Below are 21969 nucleotides of genomic sequence, written 5' to 3'. Positions count from 1 at the left end.
GTAGATGAAAGAACTTGAATAATGATTCCTTCTCAGTGAATTATCTATTTGCACAGCCATCAGTTACATTTCCCAGAATATTTCCTCTACTACGTGTTCACTGCACTTTTCCCTCCAGCCTCCTCATACTGTAATTATTTAATTATACATCTGAAGGTCAACAGACAAAAACTTCCCTGTGCCTGTTTATTTTAAGGCAGCCATGGAGAGAAATCAATGCCATTTGCTGTGTTTCATCTACTTTAAATGAATTATAAGGCTCAAGCCTTAAGTTCAGTTATTTGACTCTGTGAAATAGAATGAAAGTCTAACCTTTTGCAAATCTGTGGGGTGTTACGGCTCTTGCTTCCTGCATCTTTCTTGCTGTGCAAAAGCAATGAGTGAGTTTGTTGCTATAGAGATTGTGATTAGTTACATCATGCTGCTCTTCAGACACTTTGATTTCCTGATCTGTATCACACCAAGGAATAACTTGAAATTAGTGATATAAAGAATTCCATTGTTCCAATCTTAAGTGCAGATCTTGGAGCTGACACCTGTTTTACAATTTAGCGTGGGCCGTCCCATTGATGTTTAAGATTAGCTGTGCTTCATCTAATTGTGAAACCTTTCCTATTAGGATTTTGTTTTCAAGTTGATATGACTCCATTAATGTTGTCTGTGTTTGTTCTAATCTATTTTTTTATCCTTCTGTGTAAGACTTCACTTGAGGACTCATGCAATGAAGGACTCCATTCAAAACTGAGATTGATAGATTCTTGTTAGGCAAGGAACATGGAACCAAGGCAGGTAGATGGAGCTAAGATACAGATCAGCCATCATCTAATTGAATAGTGGAAGAGTTGATGAGATGAATGGCTAACTCCTGTTCCAATGTTCTATTAACTATTGACATCCACTGACAATATCCAAATGTGTCATAGACTGTAGGGAAGTTGAGATCAGGTCAATGTTTATCCTGAAGATTCCAGCATCCGCAGTATTTTGCTTTTGTATCAATGTTTATCCTGCTCATGGTAGTTAGTTACAACATCTCTTTTAATTTGACAAAAGCCATTCTCATCTGCTACCCGTCTCCTATTTCGCACTAATTCCTGTTCAACCATTATCCCTGTGCTCACTCACTTACATTAGCTCCCAGTTTGGCAATGACTCGATTTTAAAATTCTCATCCTTGTTTTCAAATTCCTCCATGGCCTCACCCCTCCCTATCTCTGTACCCTCCTCCAGCCCTGCAACCTTTTGAGATCTTTGCGCTCCTCCAATTCTGGCCTCTTGCGCATCCACCATTGGCGGCCGTGCCTTCAGCTGCCTGGGCCCTAAGCTCTGGAATTCCCTCCCTAAACCTCTCCATCTCTCTACCTCTCTCTCTCTCCTCCTTTAAGACGCTCCTTAAAACTAACCTCTTTGACCAAGCTTTTGGTCATCTGTTCCAATATCTCCTTATGTTGCTCGCTGTCAAATTTTATTTGCTAACGCTCCTGTGAAGAACCTTGGGATGTTTTACTATGTTAAAAGTGCTATATAAATGCAAGTTATTATTGTTGGTTTTCAATTCCTGACAGCATCTACGAGTCTCTGTCTCCAGTTCCATGAACCTCCTCCGCTACCCACTTTGGCTGAACTTGATCATGTACAATCTTATCCTTATTCTTTACCCTGAGCTGATGTGTTTACCCTATACTAGTGGCCAAATCTGCATTTTTCCACTTTCCCACATTGCTCATTTGTACTCCATTTCTCCCCCTCTGCTGCCCAGATCCTAATCACATCAAGAATTGATTTCTAGAATGCTTTTTTTTGCTGGACTACCCTCATCCACCCTTCATGAACTCCAGTGAATCCACACCGTCGTGTTCCAAACTCTTTCTCACACAAGTCCATACACCCAATATTCCCTTTTCCCTATTCTTGTCTTATCTCTTTCCAATCATTCAAAAGTTTCTTAAAGAAACTTTCTTTATCTATGTCTTTAATTTGCTATCTCCTGCTCAGTGTCCTTTTCTTCTCCCCTTGAGGTGCCGATTTTAACCCTATTCGCTCAACAGAAACCAGGTAGTTAAAATCGCCCTGCCGAAAGTCGCCTTGGTCACAACATCATGCAATTTTAAGCTGCTCTCCTGAGCAGGCAGCAAGGGCATGCACCCGGAGCCAACAGGGTCCTTCTTTATATATGAACGTTGCGGCCCAATGACATCATTGAGACCCGACTGTAATTTTAACTCAAGTTTGAGTAGGGAATTCACGTGAGGTGCTTGTATAAATGCTTGAATAAATGTTTTTGTTGTACTAGCAACTCATAATGAAATTCTGGAGTGAATATCCGTGAAGAACAGCCTGGTTCTTGATAGTATTCTTCTGTTCAGGATGACCTGTTGCTAAGCTAATCTTCATGGAGATGTGTTGTTATGCTGTTCTTCAGAGAAATATTTTGCTGTGCTGTTTTTAATGTTTTTCTATTCTGTTCTTCACATAATTGTTGTTATACTGTTCTTTATGCCGATATTTTGCTATGTTGCTCATAATAATGACAACAATGCATCACACTAAATAAATAGATTCAATATAACTGCATTTCAAACAATTTCAGTAGTAGAAGGTGGTACTCCTCAATAATACATCGAATTAAAGCAGAGCATTCAGATCTAATTTTCCAGCACGTGGAGCAATTGGGTTGCCTGGTTACAGCAAACACGAGAAAATCAGGCAAGGAGGAGTATACAATTGTAAAGGGGCCCACTCGATTTTCTGTCCATTTACATTAGCGTGGGTTCTGTTAGGGCTGTGCACTCCTCTCCATCCAAATTTGCTGGGACTTGAACCCACAATTATCCTGACTGAGAGGTGAGAGTACTACCCATTGAGTCATGGTTGACATTAGAAGATGCTGGAAATACATAGCAGATCCACCAACATCTGAAAGGAGAAAAAATAGGTTAATGTTTCAGGTGGTGATCTGTTGTTAGTGCTGGAAAGTCCATTTATAGGACTGATCAAAAGGATCAGAAGGGAGAACTATAGGACACATCAAAAGTACACATAAAGTTTACATAATCACTGTCTCACATGGCAAGAGTGCTTAGTCTTATAAATAGTAGTGTGGATAGAATAGAATAGACAGGTGTTGCATCTGCTCTGTTTTCATGGAAAAATGTCTGGAGAAGATTCCCATCCTAACTCCTTCCCACATATTGATTGGACAAAGCAAATTGGCCAGCATAGCCTTGAGAAAGAGTTCATAGAATGTATCCAGGATAGTTTCTTTGAACAGTACATTGCAGAACCAACCAGGGAGCAGTCGATCTTAGATCTGATACTGAGTAATGAGACAGCATGAATAAATGATCTTCTCGTAAAGGATCCACAAGGAATGAGTGACCATAACATGGTTGCATTTCAAGTTCAGTTGGCGGGTGAGAAAGTTGGATCTCAAACCAGTGTCCTAAGCTTAAATAAAGGAGACTACAAAGGTATGAGGGATGAGTTGGCTTAAGTGGACTGGGAAAATAGATTAAAGTATGGGACGGTTGATGAGCAGTGGCAGACATTTAAGGAGATATTTCATAACTCGCAACAAAAATATATCCCAATGAGAAGGAAAGACTGTAAGAGAAGGGATAACTATCCATGACTAACTAAGGAAATAAAAAAAATAAGGAAACCTTGTGACTCTAGCACCCGCTTCTCTAATAACCTCATTTGAGTTTTACAGTTCAGCCAGCAGCGCGTCCCGAGGCAAGACCACAGAGGCCAAAAGGTGGGGGCACGGGGCCGGACTTGGCGGACGATCCTACGTCTGATGCTGAGGAGCTCCGATTCTCGCCCGTCAATCCGCTGGGTCTGTTCTCTACGGATGAGAGCGCGGACTTCGAGGAACCTGCATCGCCAGGCTCCAGAAGGCATTCCACCCCAAGGCTATCTAGTGCTCCTCCGGCCAATCCCACCACCATTCTGGAGGTACCGGGCCCAAGCACCTCGCCACAGGACATCCCACTTGTCCCCAGGACGGAGCCGACCCCGCGGAGGTTTCGTGGATGCAGCAGGTCTGGTCCACAGTACCACATGAGAACGGCGAGATGGTACAGTTGTCCAGGAGGACTGTAGACATTGGTGACCAAATCCTCGATGCATTGGGGGCCATATCCCGACAGCTGGCCACCATGACCGAGTACGTTCCGCGAATGGCGGAGGTCCTGGAGGCGATAGCCAGGAACACTGCTGCCACAGGCCTCCCAGTGATCCCGGAGCGCGGCACTCCACCCCTAGGTTCCGCACCACCAGTGCCAATGACACATGAGAGGCAGGACCAAGATCCTGCTTCTGGATCCGAGAATGTTCCCACCGCGGCACCCCCTGTTCCCATATCTGTGCAACCACCACCTCTACCTTCAATCCCCCTCAATGAGGCACTGCCTGAGGAGCTCTTTGGTCAGGCGGCATGGAAACATAGAAAATCGGTGCAGCAATAGGCCATTTGGCTCTTCGAGCCTGCACCACCATTCAATATGATCCTGGCTGATCATGCACTTCAGCACCCCATTCCTGCTTTCTTTCCACACCCCTTGATCCCTTCAGCCATAAGGACCACATCTAACTCCTTTTGAATATATCCAATGAATTGGCCTCAACAACTTTCTGTGGTAGAGAATTCCACATGCTCACAACTCTCTGAGTGAAGAAGTTTCTCCTCATCTCGGTCCTAAACGGCTTACCCCTTGTCCTTAGACTGTGACCCCTGTTTCTGGACTTCCCCAACATTGGGAACATTCTTACTGCATCTAACCTGTCCAATTCCGTCAGAATTTTATATGTTTCTATGAGATCCCCTTTCATTCTTCTAAATTCCATTGAATATAAGCCGAGTCGATCCAGTCTTTCTTCATATGTCAGTCCTGTCATCCCGGGCATCAGTCTGGTGAACCTTCGCTGCACTCCCTCAATAGCAAGAATGTCCTTTCTTAGATTAGGAGACCAAAACTGTACACAATATTCAAGGTGTGGCCTGTACAACTGTAGTAAGACCTCCCTACTCCTACACTCAAATCCTCTCGCTATGAAGGCCAACATGCCATTTGCCTTCCTCACCGTCTGCTGTACCTGTATGCCAACTTTCAATGATTGATGTACCATGACACCCAGATCTCGTTGCACCTTCACTTTTACTAATCTGTCACCATTCAGATAATAATCTGCCTTCTTGTTTTTACCACCAAAGCGGATAACCTCACATTTATACATTATACCGCATCTGCCATGTATTTGCCCACTCAACTAACCTGTCCAAGTCGCCCTGCAGCCTCTTAGCATCCTCCTCACAGCTCACACTGCCACCCAGCTTAGTGTCATCTGCAAACTTGAGATATTACATTCAATTCCTTCGTCTAAATCATTAATATATATTGTAAATAGCTGGGTCCCAGCACTGAACCTTGCGGTACCCCACTAGTCACTGCCTGCCATTCTGAAAAAGACCTGTTTATTCCTACTCTTTGCTTCCTGTCTGCCAACCAGTTCTCTATCCATGTCAGTACATTACCCCCAATACCATGTGCTTTAACTTTGCACATTAATCTCTTGTGTGGGGCCTTGTCAAAAGCCTTTTGAAAGTCTAAAGACACCACATCCACTGGACTCCCCTTGTCCATTCTACTAGTTACATCCTCAAAAAATTCTAGAAGATAAATCCATGCTGACTTGGACTGATCCTGTCATTGCTTTCCAAATGCGTTGCTATTACATCTTTAATAATTGATTCCAACATTTTCCCACCACCGATGTCAGGCTGACTGGTCTATAATTCCCTGTTTTCTCTCTCCCTCCTTTTTTAAAAAGTGGGGGTACATTAGCTACCCTCCAGTCCATAGGAACTGATCCCGAGTCGATAGAGAGAGGAGGGGAAGGGTAGAGGTGGGGAGAAGAAGGGGAGGGGGGAAGGAGAATGAGGTGCATGTCCGCAAGTGATGGCTGTATTATATCTACATCTGGGTGTATGCAATTTGTTGTAATGTATTGGGGAAGGGGGCCACCCTCCTGCTTTGCATTTGTGTCTGTGTTGCTGGACATGTTGACCATTTGATTGATGTCAATGGTCGAAAAAGTGGGGTGGTGGTGGGATGTTTTTGCCCGTGATACTTATGATTTCAGGCCAATGGTCGTATAAAATGTTTTTTATTCAACATAACCTTGTTGCGCATTGTCTCAGATAGCTGGACCATTACACACTGGCGATTCCTTAACATGAAAGGGTTAAATAAAACTTAACTTGAATCAACTTAAACTTTAACTGGCACCAAGGTGATGCCCAGCATTGATGTCTGAGCTGCACACACATAGCAGTGTGTCAGCTTTGTCAATTACAGCAATGTACTTTCAGACAAATTGCTAATTTATGAGCTCCTGACATAAGAGTCTTGCAGCTATGTAGCCACCAAGGGCCATTTCCTGTGGTCTGGAGGGGGGCATGGGCATGGTTGCATAGTCAGACTGATTGTCTGGCCCTTGCTCAGTGTCCAGCCCTTCATCCCCCTCTTCTTCTCTCTCTTGAGGTGGACCATCAGTCCCTTCTGGCAATTCTTTTCCACTCCTGATAGCCAGATTGTGCAGAATGGAGCACACGACCACGAATTTAGCTACTTGCTCAGGGTTGTATTGTAGCTCCCCTCCTGAGTGCTCCAGGCATCTAAAGTGCTGCTTAAGCACAGTTATTGTTTTCTGGACCACATTGCGTGTGTCTCTGTGGCTCTGGTTGTATCGCTTTTTGGCCTCGGTGTGGGTGTCACGCAGGGGGGTCATCAGCCAGGTGGCTAGGCCATATCAGTTGTCACCAAGAATCCAGCATTGTCCTTGTGGCTGACTCTTAAAGATGTCAGAGACAGCGCTCTCATGCAGGATGTAAGCCTCATCGAAGCTGCCCGGACATTTGACATTCACTGCCATTATGATCTGGTTGTGGTCGACAACTAGTTGGACCTTCAGGGAGTGAAATCCTTTTCTGTTACGAAAAAGCTCTGGGTCCTGAGAAGGTGCCTGCATCGCAATGTGAGTGCACTGTATTGCTTCCTGCACCCTGGGGAACTTAGCAATGTGATGGAATGCTCCAGCCCTGTCAGTCTGAGCCTCTGTGGTCATGGGGAAGCTGATAAAGTCCATCCTGCGCGCGTACAGGGCCTCGGTGACCTGTCTACTGCAGCGATGTGTGGCATGGTGAGACAGAGGTGAAATCTCAACCGCGGAGGCCTGAAAGGAACCGGACACGTAGAAAGACAGTGCCGCGGTGACCTTGACCTCGACGGACAGTGATGTCCTGATGGCAGGCTGCATATGTGGCCTGATGAGCTCACATATTTCAGTAATCACCACCTTGTGGAAGCGTAGTCTCCGAAGGCAGGTGTGCTCGGACACGTTGAGGTAAGACCTCTTCTCCCTGTAAGTGCGGGGTGTGTATGTTCTGGACCTCCTCTTCATTCTGGCACATCTTAGATTGGGCACATAATAGTGTGCATTAGACGTTGTGCCATTTGCACTCTGCAGCATCTGCGTATTAATCGATGCAGGCTGATAAATGATTTGCCCATTCTAATGAAAGTATAATAGCGATTGATCAGAAGCAATCATTTCCACACTAAAATAACCTGCCTACAGTAAAACCCAATCATCCAGAGTCTGAAAAGATGTCTGTTGAGATGGTCACTTCACCTGAGAAGAACTCCAGAGTCAATCCAAACTCCCCTGAAGTTGAAGCAGCCTTTTCAATGAAGCGAGCTGTGATTTGAAAAATGGCGCCCACACCGCTGTGATTAGTTCAGACCAGGTCCCCTTTTTCAGAGCGGTGTTTTTGGCGAGCGATATTGTGGGCGAGATGTGTGCGAGGTGGTGAAAGTGATGCTGGCGATCTCCTGGGCGTTAGTTTCGGCAAATATGATCTTTACCACGAAAAAAATTGGGCGGTCGGTATTATTGAAAATGGTGTTAATTACGTGCAGAACCTAACACTGGCCGATATTATGGGTGTTGATTTTGCCCATTCTGATGATTCCGCCCCAAAGAAATGGGTGGGCAGCATTATTTTTTCCCAGCGTTACGTATATGGCGAAAATATCGCTCGTCGATAAGTGTCTGAAAAATGGGCGTCAGTTTCCATTTTGTGGCTAAATGTGCGATACCTCATTTCAGCATTAAAATAAACGTTAAGTGGGCGTTATGCATGCAAAATAATGGAAAATCTAGACCATGGTCTCAGAATAAGAGGCCGCACATTTAAAATCGAGATGAGGTGAAATTTCTTCTCTCAAGGGTTGTAAGTCTATGGAATTCTCTGCCCCAGAGAGCTTTGGAGGCTGGGTCATTGAATATATTTAAAGTGGAGATAGACAGATTTTTGAGCGATAAGGGAATAAAGCGTTATGGGGAGCGGGCAGAGAAGTGGAGCTGAGTCCACGATTAGATCAGCCATGATCTTATTAAATGGCAGAGAAGGCTCGTGGGACCAGGTGGCCTACTCCTTATCATATTTCTTATATTCTTATGTTCTGTTGGAGAGCGTTTCCATTGAGCAAAGGCACCTGTGGTATAATGTTAGAATTAAATGTGTGCGTATAAAATGGTGGCAGGAGATGTATGAAGATGGCTGCCAGTGATTCAGCAAAGCACCAAGGGAGTGCAGCTTGCAGAAAGGGACCGCATTCCTAGTTACTGATAATTGCCTTTCCTCACACAGGAATACACAGAAAAGATGAGCTCAGCAGATGTCTCTAATCAACAGACTTCCAGGCCCCAGACAAGATGTCCCGGTAGCATGATAGAACAATAGTACTCCTGTAACAGGATTAAGATAAGGAAACTACCCAAAGACAGCACCCAAAGACAGTAAGATAAAGGGGGGGGGGCCTGGACAATGTCACAAGACCATGAGTAACCCTTAGCAACACATGAGGTGATCACGCAGCCACCCAATGATTAGAGAGCAATTCTATTGGTCTAATTGAATCTATATGTAATCTATAATCAATATGATTGGCTAGTGTCCAGCCGAAATGGGCTGATGTAACTGTAGTGAACTGTTGTAAAACATATAAAAATCCATGAAATCCTTTGTTCAGTGGAGAGAGGTGCCTGGATGAACCAGTGGCTTCATCTCCCCACCGGCGTAATAAACCGTTTTGATGTATGGAACCGACCCAGAGTGACGAGTGATTCTTGGCGGGAACATTCGCGCGAACAATGGCATAGTCGGCAGGATATTGCAGAGGCCATTGGAACACCCCTGGAGAATCCGGGCGAGTAGGGAATTGGCAGTAGATCCCAGGGGATAAGGGACCATGTTGTGTCCAGAGGCCGACGCAATATCCAACCTATAAAAAGGGTCGGACCAACAGGCAAAATGATGGTAGGTCGTCGTTAAGGAGCCGTAGGTCACTGTGTGAATTGCTTAAGCGCATTTTAAGAATTGTATTAGTTTGTGTAATAGCAGACTTGTGACCTGACAGTAGCTAGAAACGGTCTTCTACATGTTGCGCTGGGTAAAAATAAGCGGTCCTCTGAGAGTAAGACGGTCTACTACAAGTCGCGCTGGATAAAAGCGGACCTCTGAGAGTTAGATTCCTAATGAGCTAACCATACCCAATATGGCCAATCTAACAACAAAACTCGAGTGGGGGCCAGAAAGGTCCCTTATTCACCACCTAGCAGAGAAACAAAAGAAAGTAATAGAAAAGGCCTGGGTTCTGATTCTTCGAGCCCACGTAAAATTAACAGAGAAAGTAAATCAATCATGTATTAATCTATCATCATGTATTAATTTATAAAAATAAACCTGATAGTGATTATCTTAAGTGATGTATGGATCCAAAAATAGAGCCAGCCAAGCAATAGCTTTGTTGAATGAAGAGTGACTTTTGTGAATGTCTGTCTTTGAGTGAGAGTACTTGTGTGATTTTTGACTGCGTAATTAATTTTTCACGTGTCTGAAAGCCTGTTTGGAAAAGTGGTGGAGCTGTCTATTTTTTTTTAGCTCCACCCACTTTTTCAAACAGAGTGAAAGTGTTTTAACCCTTTGCAGTGTTGTCCTATATGTAGGAAGTTTTAAGAAAGTGTGAACCTAGAATTTAATTGCATTTTAAGTTAGAAATGCAGGTGTGGATTTATTTGGATGCTAAGTTACAGAGCTAGGAAATGCACAAAGGTTAGGTTTGTTGAGCAAAAGATAAAAAATACATGGTCCCGGTGGTTTTAAAAAAAAAATTAACTTATTTGACATGCTCACTTACTTGTCGAAAGAAAACATGCAATCATTGATTATATTGGGTTGAAAGACATAAAGTTAGTCTAGGAATGAGATAAAGAATGGAGAAGGGAAGTTGCAATGCCTTTAAAAAAAGCCTGCGTGGGTCTCTCGAGGCTGTGGGCTGGGGAAGTACGCTCCCATTTTCCTTTGTGTAAAACCTTGACGCGAAAACTTCTAGCTCAATAAAAAGAGTTTTAAATAAAAGATTGGCAGTACAAAATTTGAATTGGGATTTTGAGATATTAAGAGAAGGCACAGCAAAATACTGAGATGGATTCAAACTAAAAAAAAAATTCAATCTGATCTCTTAAAAAAAAGAGAAATAAAACTAAAAGGTTTGGAAACAATCTAGAAATACCTTCAGGGATCAGGTCAAACTCCTGGGCGAGTGGTGGGCTATCTGCGAAGGTGTAAAAGGGATTTTGAAAAAAAAATTTTTAAAACGGCAAGCTTTAGCAGTTTAGAACAAAGGACATTGTAACGGCCTTGAAAATGGAACATTTGAGATAACCAAAAGCAGCTTTCAAAGCCTACGTGCTAGACTCTGTTCTAGTTATGGAAAAGACAAAAAAAAGATAAAGACGCAACCTTGAAAGAAAACAAATTGAACGAATTTGAAAGAAAAAGTGTTTTCGATTGTCTGATGATTTTAAATTAACAAATTTACGGAGAAATGAGCCCTCTGTGTAAAATACAAAACCTAATTTGAAGAAAGGAGATCTGAAAAAAAAGACGTAATGTACTAAATAGGTGCTGAAAAAAAAAGTGTTTGCGATGAAAAAAGACATAACTTACTAAATATTAGTTAATATTGGCTATGAAAAAGATATTGGTTGAATTGGGAAAAGGAAAAAAAAATTGGAAGAGGTAAAAGACACTCTCCATTGATAATTATTTTAAATTACGAGAAAGTTTTACTGTAGTTTGAAAAGATTTCCAAAATGGTTGTTGTTTATCAAGAAAAGTCCCGAACAGTCTAAACAAGCAGGAGGGTTTTGAAAATAACAAGGAGAAAAGATCTAAGCTATGCGAACTCAGCACAGAAAGAAAAAAAAACTGAGAATTAGAAAATCTTACTGAATTTTAAAATTCTTATAGAAAATGGAACTGGCACGGAAGTTTAGATTTTGTGCCGAGAGAGAAATAAAACACAAGATTTGCCCAATGAATGGGACCGTAAAAAACCTGAAATGTTGAAATGTATACAGCTTGTGTGAAAATTGGATTTCAGTAAACAAAATAGCCATTAAAAATGTGTGGTCTTGTTTTAAATCAATTAAAAAAAAATCTTTGGCAAGTACTTGAATTAGAAGTTTAGAAAAAATTGGAGTTTAATCTAAAATGCTGTCCTTCCTGATGAGAAGATTATGACGGCTTTAGTAATGATTTCTGCTGTTTTAACGGATTCCTAATTTCTAAGAAAGTTTTGAAGGCACAAAGACATGAAAAAAAATTTGGATGATTACGCAAAGTCACATAATGACATCAGGCCTTCTTACAAACCTGTAAAGGAGTTAACCCTTTCCATTGACAGCTGTTTTAGACTGGACATTATTAATTTGGATTTCTTAATAGAATAAAGAAGATTCACCTGACAGATAGAGGAAATGATGGGATAGTCAGAATAAAAATAAAATAGAACTAGCCTATGTAATAATACTTGACTGATACAAATAAAGAAATCGATACTCAAACAAAACAAATTCAAGAGTTAAAAGCTAAGATAAATAAGCTGGAAGTGATTTTTAAAAATGGGACCAGACGGATAGTGCAGTGCGCAGCCATAGCACCATCACCTATGGCAATAGAGCCAATGTACCCCACGGTGGGTAAGTGGAGTCCACAAACCCAACCTAACCCTTACCTCCGATTTCACAGTGACCTCGACATGCATGGATAAAAGATGAGTAGACCAGAACCTAACACCTGGTGACGACCAGGATCTGTTTAAAATTTGCAGATGAAACACTCACCGAGATGGGACCGCAGCGGCTACTTCGACTCTGGACACTCAGGATACTGGGAACCTTAAGGCCATGCAAGCACTGGATAATACAGACAGACTACGAGAAATATAGCACACGCAGGAAAGACATAACTACATGAACTACGGGGCTTTGTTTAATTTAACTGACGGAATATGTATCCCAGCAGCCAAGGACTGGAGCAAGGACAAAACTTATTTTAACGCATAATGTTATGCATGAAATTGTGCCTGTTCTGATCAATATCTCAGGCATACGAATGCCGGAATATAGTATGGAACAAGCAAGGAATATATATAGTGTATTAAGTAGGGTTGTAATGCAGCAGGCTGCCGATGCCATGGGCGCCAGTAGGTTCCGAGGACAAGAGCAGGTGCATGGGAATAAGAGAGGAAGAGTTAATGATGCTGCTAGCGGTTTTAATACCGGAACCTCCGTAGTAAATTCACTGGATATACAAGGGCTGATTGAAAAGGTGAAACAACTTACAGGGATGATGAGGGAACTACTAGAGCGGGCAGAGCAGAATCAGAAAGACCAAGCCGACCTAGGAAGGGAAGGCATGGAGATACAGTTAGATGGAATTTCAATAATAGAGACATGCCAAAACAATTAATCGTCTAATTGACAGAGAAAAGGAAGATGCCGGAAAGTTCTGACAAGGGCAACTCTGTCACGCTTATGGTTTGTGGATGGTGGGGACAGATACAACACAATCTCGATCAGATCCAAAGCGGGGAGGTACCAGACTGGATAGACAGCTCACATCTGGCTCAGCTAGCCAAGCTGAAGGGGACACTGGATAACTGCACTCTAAAGGGACTAACCAGAGTATACGCAGCGATCCCAAACTGCCAAATGGGTAAAGCTGTGGGAGTGGGGATTGTCTTGATGATCCCTATAGTCACACGAGACTCAGGTCCATTTCCCCTTTATCAACTGGAGAATATCGGGGTCATACATGACAATGCCTCCCTCCGTTACTATTTAACCGCAGACTCCGCTATCCTTAGAGATAACACGCTATACGGCGTCTCCCTGACAGGGTGCAAACAGAGGGGCGAGATCACGATGTGCCCCAACCGGTGGGACAGGGAGAATTAGGCGAGTGTGGTTTTAATCGAACCGATGGATGTGTTCAGGAAATAGTACCGGCCCCTACACTTTTTGCCCGGGCCGGGTACGGAGGCAGAGGGAGATACTATGTCTCCACCACGGAACGCTCATATCAGTATAACGGCTTGCAATGCCAGGTCCCGCAACCAAACTTCTGCTTTACACCCCTACGACCCGTTACTATAGGGCAAGCCCGCATTATCCAAGTTAGACGGCGAGGTACCGAAATCATTAACATTACCGATCAGCTCCATGATCACCTGCAGGACTATGATGAGCCAGACCAGGCCCCTATCCCACATTGGGTGTCATGGCTTGCCGGTCCTGCAGATATTATGCACAACAACGGAGGATTAGCACCAAAGCTCAGATAAGCAAGGAAGTCTGTGTGACTGGCGAAAGGGGCGATTTGAACTATATCAATTTGATCTAAACAACTGGTACTCCTGAAATCGTGTGACTGGCCAGCATGTCGAAGCAGGGAGTACCAGGTGACACAAAACATAAATAATATAATATAAATTAGTGTCGGTTTCAGGGGGCTAGGACTAGCCCCTTTACCGAAAGGGGGGATTGTTGGAGACCGTTTCCATTGAGCAAAGGCACCTGTGGTATAATGTTAGAATTAAATATGTGTGTATAAAATGGTGGCAGGAGATGTATGAAGATGGCTGCCAGTGATTCAGCAAAGCACCAAGGGAATGCAACTAGCAGAAAGGGACTGCATTCCTAGTTACTGATAATTGCCGTTCCTCACACAGGAATACACAGAAAAGACGAGCTCAGCAAATGTCTCTAATCAACAGACTTTCAGGCCCCAGACAAGATGTCCCGGTAGAATGGCAGAACAATAGTACTACTGTAACAGGATTAAGATAAAGAAACTACCCAAAGACAGCACCCAAGGACAGTAAGATAAGGGGAGGCCTGGACAATGTCACAAGACCATGAGTAACCCTTAGCAACACATGAGGCGATCACGCAGCCACCTAATGATTAGAGAGCAATTCTATTGGTCTAATTGAATCTATATGTAATCTATAATCAATATGATTGGATAGTGTCCAGCTGAAACGAGCTGATGTAATTGTAGTGAACTGTTGTAAAACATATAAAAATCCATGAAATCCTTTGTTCAGCGGAGAGAGGTGCCTGGATGAACCAGTGGCTTCAACTCCCTGCTGGCATAATAAACCGTTTTGGTGTATGGAACCGACCCAGAGTGACGAGTGATTCTTAGAGGGAACATTCGCGCTAACATGTTCACACCATTGTGAAAATAAGCGACTGCTTTGCTGAACATGTCCATTTTGTCCAAAGTATGATCCTTATTTTCCTGTAGCTTGAAACTTCAAATAACTATTCCAATCTCACTCCATTACTTCTATCTTTTGCCTTCTGCGTTGATCCAACCACATTCAATACAAACTTCAGAAATAATATAACACTTACCTCCAAGACACTCAGCAGTCTTCAGATGTGAACATTGACTTTAGCTGTAAGAACATTTGATTTTTTTTGTCAGATTGTCCCATTTTTTAGTTTTTCTAATTTATCTGCAACTGGTATAATTATAATTCCATAATGACCCCCAGATTTGGATACTTTTAAGCACATTGCCTATTTCACGTTCTTTATCTGTCTTCTCCATTAGGAACCTCGGGTGTGCACAATACTTCAAGATGATTACATTTTGTTCAATAGCAAAAGTGCCCTCTTTATTCGGAAGTGATGTTTGCAACAAAGGAATTAGGTTAATGGCTTTTTCTTTGGAATGGGTATTTTTTTCTTCAATAGTAGAGTGGGTGACCCTCGACAGCTGTTAGTTCCACTTATTTGGAAATAGAAAATTTAAAGAATATCTCAGTTGTTGCACAGAGAAAGTGAACACGAAATCTTTAAGATCTATAATATTAGATCATTAAAACAATAAAATGCTGGAATGTGCATTACTTCAGCATCACCCCCAGGCAGTGGCTGCACGATAGCTGAATTCCCCAGAGTGCAAGGTGCCAACAATAAAGAAAGAAAGACTTGCATTTATATAACACCTTTCATGACCACTGGACGTCCCAAAGCGCTTTACAGCCAGTACTTTTTGAAGTGTAGTCACCGTTGTAATGTAGGAAATGCGGCAGCCAATTTGTGCACAGCAAGCTCCCACAAACAGCAATGTGATAATGACCAGATAATCTGCTTTTGTTACATTGATTGAGGGATAAATATTGGCCAGGACACTGGGGATAACTCCCCTGCTCTTCATCGAAATAATGCCATGGGATTTTTTACATTCACCTTTAAGGGGTGGTTTTCGGGGGGTCAGCTTTCCCTTCTGACCTTATATGAGCGGTTCTGAATCGCTCCCACACCCTTAGTTCTAGACACAGGAATTATGAAGGGACTGTGACAGACTTGGACAGACAATCGGTTTTAAGGTAGGAAGCAGGTATGGCTTTATTGTGTCTAAAAAGAAGTAAAAGGTACAGCTTTAATAACACACACAGAATAGTAATACCAATACACACTGAGGGGTAAAACACATTGAATAAAATGTCAAATTACAGCCTGTGGGGAAAAGAATACAGCTTAAACTCTAAATGGGGTAAAGAGGAGAATGCAGATACATTTACACAAGTTATCCCAGCCTCCCTTCTCCCAATTCCCCTAACTAACTAAGATATAGCTCTGAGGGTTCAGGGGCTATGCTCACCAATCCCTTTAGACAGTTGCTGGCGAATCGCGGTTTCGGGGTTCGCTGCACTTGGCCTTCTAGGCGAGCCATACCCCGGACGGAGGAGAGGACTTCGGACTGTGTAGTCTTCAGTTGGGGCGCGTCCGTTGATGCAGTAAGTTGCGTTTTGGATGTAAGGGGTAAGTACCCACTTTCTTTGGTTAGGAATAGTTTTAGTTAGTCCTTTTTGACAATCACCTGTTGGTCGTTCAGAAGTAGATTGTAGAATGGAAATAAATGTGGATTCTTCGGTTTTTGTTAAGTTGGTTTTGGTTGGTCGTTTCGCTGGTTGTGGTCGCCCGGGTTGTCAATTTGGTTGCTGACAACCTTCCGTTTCGTGGGTCTTGTGCTCAGTCGGTCCTTGATGATTTCTAGTAGTTTCCTTCACTACTCCATTTCTTCACTCCCCAGCTCCGGCTGCTTGTGTCTGCACCCTTTTTCCTTGTAAAACTGGGAATAGATATACCCCAAACAGGCTTCCTTATCTCCCACCAAATCTGGCCCAGCTCTTTGTTTCAATTTTGCAGCCCAGCTAACTGAAACTTGATTAAGTGGTTTTAATCTGGCATTGATAGGCTTTCAGCTCTCGTCCATTGTGATAGTTTGGCCTGAGCCAGATATTTCTATGTCTGTTGAAAAGGTGTTGGAATATGTATGTGACATTTGGGTCCTCTGGGTGGGGTGGATAATGTTTCTTCCGTGGTCGATTGTGAAAATGTAAATGTCTTCTAGGGACAGGTTTCGAGGGTAAACAGTTCCCAGACAATTTGAGTAGCTCCAATGTCAAAACTAGCCCTTTAGAGATTGCCCCCACCCCCTTTTCTTGCAGACCCAACATTCATCTTTTAAAAATCCCAAATTCGATTAAAGTTCGTAATTTCTTGCATTTTAGGATTTCAAACTTTCTGGTAGATAGTTCCAAATTAAATTTCCTTTCCTATGAGTCCAAACACAGGGCGGGGGGTGGGGGGGCGGCGGTCTCCTTGAATGCATCCCCTTTTATCTCCTGCAGGCCTCGTCTGCCCCTTTAAACTAATTTGTGTCCCGAAGTTTTTCCTTCCATTTTAAAAGTCCAGAAAAGAATTCTTCTCCTTTGCAAGGGAAAGGTACAAGGGATCTTTGCAAAATATTGGTAAATTCTACACACCTGAGAGAGCAGATGGATGTTTAAAAGGAGGCAGTTGAAAAGGAGGCAGACAAAATGCAGGAAACTATAGACCAGTTAGCTTAATATCTGTCGTCGGGAAAAGGCTGGAGTCTATTATTAAGGAAGCAGTAGCAGGACATTTGAAAAAGCATAATTAAATCAAGCAGAGTCAGCATGGTTTTATGAAAGGGAAATCATGTTTGACAAATTTGTTGGAGTTCTTTGAGGATGGATAAGGGGGAATGAGAGGATGTAGTATATTTGGATTTCCAGAAGACATTCAATAAGGTGCCACATAAAAGGTTATTGCACAAGATAAAAGTTCACGGGGTTGGGGTAATAATATTAGTATGGATAGAGGATTGGCTAACTAACAGAAAACAGAAAGTCGGGATAAATGGGTCATTTTCCAGTTGGCAAACAGTAACTAGTGGAGTGCCACAGGGATCAGTGCTGGGTCCTCAACTATTTACCATCTACATTAATGACTTGGATGAAGGGACCGAGTGTAATGTAGCCAAGTTTGCTGATGATACAAAGATGTGAGATAAAGCAATAAGTGAGGAGCAGGACATTTGGAAAAGCAAAATGCGGTCAGGCAGAGTCAGCATGGATTTATGAAGGGGAAAAAGCAATATATGAGGAGGACACAAAAAACTTGCAAAAGGACATAGACAGGCTAAATGAGTGGGCAAAAATTTGGCAGATGGAGTATAATGTTGGAAAGTGTGAGGTCATGCACTTTGGCAGAAAAAAATCAAAGAGCAAGTTATTATTTAAATGGAGAAAGATTGCAAAGTACAGCGGGACCTGGGGGTACTTGTGCATGAAACACAAAAGGATAGTATGCAGGTACAGCAAGTGATCAGGAAGGTCAATGGAATCTTGGCCTTTATTGCAAAGGGGATGGAGTATAACAGCAGAGAAGTCCTGCTAAAGCTATACAGGGTATTGGTGAGGCCACACCTGGAATACTGCGTGCAGTTTTAGTTTCCATATTTACGAAAGGATATACTTACTTTGGAGGCAGTTCAGAGAAGGTTTACTAGGTTGATTCCGGAGATGAGGGGGTTGACTTTTGAGGAAAGGTTGAGTAGGTTGGGCCTCTACTCATTGGAATTCAGAAGAATGAGAGGTGATCTTATCGAAACATATAAGATAATGAGGAGGCTTGACCAGGTGGATGCAGAGAGGATAGTTCCACTGATAGGGGAGACTAAAATTAGAGGGCATGGTCTTAGAATAAGGGGCCGCCCATTTAAAACTGAGATGAGGAGAAATTTCTTCTCTCAGAGGGTTGTAAATCTGTGGAATTCACTGCCTCAAAGAGCTGTGGAAGCTGGGACATTGAATAAATTTAAGACAGAAATAGACAGTTTCTTAAACAATAAGAGGATAAGGGGTTATGGGGAGCGGGCGGGGAAGTGGAGCTGAGTCCATGATCAGATCAGCCATGATCTTAATGAATGGCGGAGCAGGCTCGAGGGGCTGTATGGCCTACTCCTGTTTCTATTTCTTATGTTCTTATGTTCTTATGTTATGATACAAAGATGGGTGAGAAAGCAAATTGTGAGGAGGACACAAAGAATCTGCACAGGGATATAAATATGCTAAGTGAGTGGGCAAAAATTTGGCAAATGGAATATAATGTGGGAAATTGTGAGGTTATCCACTTTGGCAGAAAAAATAGAAAAGCAAATTAAAATTTAAATGGAGAAAAATTGCGTAATGCTGCAATATAGAGGGACCTGGGGGTCCTTGTGCATGAAACACAAAATATTAGTATGCAGGTAGAGCAAGTAATCAGGAAGGTAAATGGAATGTTGGCCTTTATTGCAAGGGGGATAGAATATAAAAGCAGCGAAGTCCTGCTACAACTATAAAGGGTATTGGTGAGGCCATACTTAGAGTACTGTGTACAGTTTTGGTCTCCGTATTACTCGCATTGCAGGCTGTTCAGAGAAGGTTCACTAGATTGATTCCGGAGATGAGGGGGTTGACTTCTGAAGATAGGTTGAGTAGGTTGGGCCTATACACATTGGAGTTCATAAGAATGAGAGGTGATCTTATCGAAACATATAAGATAATGAGGAGGCTCGGCAAGGTGACTGCAGAGAGGATATTTACACTCATTAGTGAAACTAAAACTAGGGGACATACTCTCAGAATAAGGGGCCACCCATTTAAAACTTTGATGAGGAGGAATTTCTTCTCTCGGAGGGTTGTAAATCTGTGGAATTCTCTGCCCCAGAGAGCTGTGGAGACTAGGTCATTGAATATGTTTGGCGTAGATAAACAGATTTTTGAGCGATAAGGGAATAAAGGGTTATGGGGAGCGTGTAGGAAAATGGAGCTGAGTCCATGACCAGATCAACCATGATCTTATTAAATGGCGGAGGAGGTTCGAGGGGCCAGATAGGTTATTCCTGCTCCTATTTCTTATGCTGAGGGAGCACTCCCTCAGCACTGAACTGGAGTGTCAGCCTAGATTGTTTTGTGCTCAATTCTCATAGAGTGGGACTTGAACATATAACCTTCTGATTCAGAGGCAGGGATGCTAGCAACTGAGCCACAGCTATCATATACATGGCTCTGGTGACAATGGCACGTACGTGGATCTGGTGCTGGAACCGAGCAGCCACTGACCTATGTGAATAGGCAGGGGATCCATTCCTGGATATATAATTTGTCTGTGATGCAAACTAGTCAATGTCCTCACTTGTCGCTGAAAGGGTCATCAGTGGGCAGTTTTTGCTCGACATCTTTATCGACTGATCAAGTGCAGTGACAGCACCTCAGTCCTACCTTCTTCTGAACACCTTACTAGATGACACCAAAGCAGATCTCTTTGGCCTAGCAGGACCTTGCCAGGAACCCTCACCTCTGTGAAGTGTCCCAAGCATACTGAATAGTCTATTTCTTGACTTACACTTATGTTCATCAAAACTAAATTATGAGTTAAGTGGCCAGTCTATTTTAAAGGAAACATTTATTTTATTGCAAGCTAATGGGGTGGAATTTATATGTGTGAAGGTAAGGCTGTCAGTTAAGGATTTTGTAGCAATTATGATGGGAGAGGCGAATTGCGAAATGTGAGGGTATGAGAATGTTAGATTGCAGGAAGATGTTCTGGAGTTGTGCAAAGCAGCTAGCGTGAGTTAGGGGAGTTGTAAATGCCTTCACGTACTTTGAACAACAACAACATGTATTTATATAGCACCTTTAACATAGTGAAACGTCCCAAGGTGCTTCACAAGACTATTATGAGATAAAAGTTTCTTGAAGACTTTTTCAAGAAACTTATGTGTTGCTTTAAGAGGGTAAATAGTGTGGCAGTGCCCAGCGTGGGCAGGGAGGAAAAGGAGGTTGTGGTAACATGCTACACTTGTCTGTCCGCGTGAAGTACTTTCATTTCTTTCTGCACTATTGATCAGTCCTGGATGTGAGAGAATTGGATATCAGTACACAACTGAGATTGGTATCTCACGTGAATAAAGTAATACCCAGGAGTGTGAGGCTCCTGCCTTGTACCTTTTGGAGCAATGCTTGGAGGACTTCATCAGAGACGCTAATGTGCTTCTTCTGCCTGCTGCCCTCATGTGGTGCACAATGGGCAGCTAAGTGTGCATGATGGTGTCAATAAGAACATAAGAACATAAGAGATAGGAGCAGGAGTAGGCCATACGGCCCCTCGAGCCTGCTCCGCCATTTAATACGATCATGGCTGATCCGATCATGGACTCAGGTCCACTTCCCTGCCCGCTCCCCATATCGGTTAAGAAACTGTCTATCTCTGTCTTAAATTTATTCAAGGTCCCAGCTTCCACAGCTATCTGAGACAGCGAATTCCACAGATTTATAACCCTCTGAGTGAAGAAATTTCTCCTCATCTCAGTTTTAAATGGGCCGCCCCTTATTCTAAGATTATGCCCCCTAGTATTAGCCTCCCCTATCAGTGGAAACATCCTCTCTGCATCCACCTTGTCAAGCCCCTTCATAATCTTATACGTTTCGATAAGATCACCTCTCATTCTTCTGAATTCCAATGAGTAGAGGCCCAACCTCCTCAACCTTTCCTCATAAGTCAACCCCCTCATCTCTGGAATCAAACTAGTGAACCTTCTCTGAACTGCCTCCAAAGCAAGTATATCCTTTCTTAAATATGGAAACCAAAACTGCACACAGTATTCTAGGTATGGCCTCACCAATACCCTGTACAACTGTAGCAAGACTTCGCTGCTTTTATACTCCATCCCCTTTGCAATAAAGGCCAAGATTCCATTGGCTTTCCTGATCACTTGTTGTACCTGCATACTATCCTTTCGTGTTTCATGCACAAGTATCCCCAGGTCCCGCTGTACTGCAGCACTTTGCAATCTTTCTCCATTTAAATAATAACTTGCTCTTTGATTTTTCTGCCAAAGTGCATTCCAACATTATTCTCCATCTGCCAAATTTTTGCCCACTCACTTAGCCTGTCTATGTCCTTTTGCAGATTTTTTGTGCCCTCCTCACACATTGCTTTTCCTCCCATCTTTGTATCATCAGCAAACTTGGCTACTTGGCCCCTTCTTCCAAGTCATTAATATAAATTGTAAATAGTTGGGGTCCCAGCATTGATCCCTCCGGCACCCCACTAGTTACTGATTACCCGAGAATGAACCATTTATCCCGACTCTCTGTTTTCTGTTAGTTAGCCAATCCTCTA

This window comes from Pristiophorus japonicus, chromosome 4 (assembly GCF_044704955.1).
Source record: "Pristiophorus japonicus isolate sPriJap1 chromosome 4, sPriJap1.hap1, whole genome shotgun sequence".
Classification (NCBI taxonomy): Eukaryota; Metazoa; Chordata; class Chondrichthyes; family Pristiophoridae; genus Pristiophorus; species Pristiophorus japonicus.
This window is presented reverse-complemented; position numbering follows the sequence as displayed.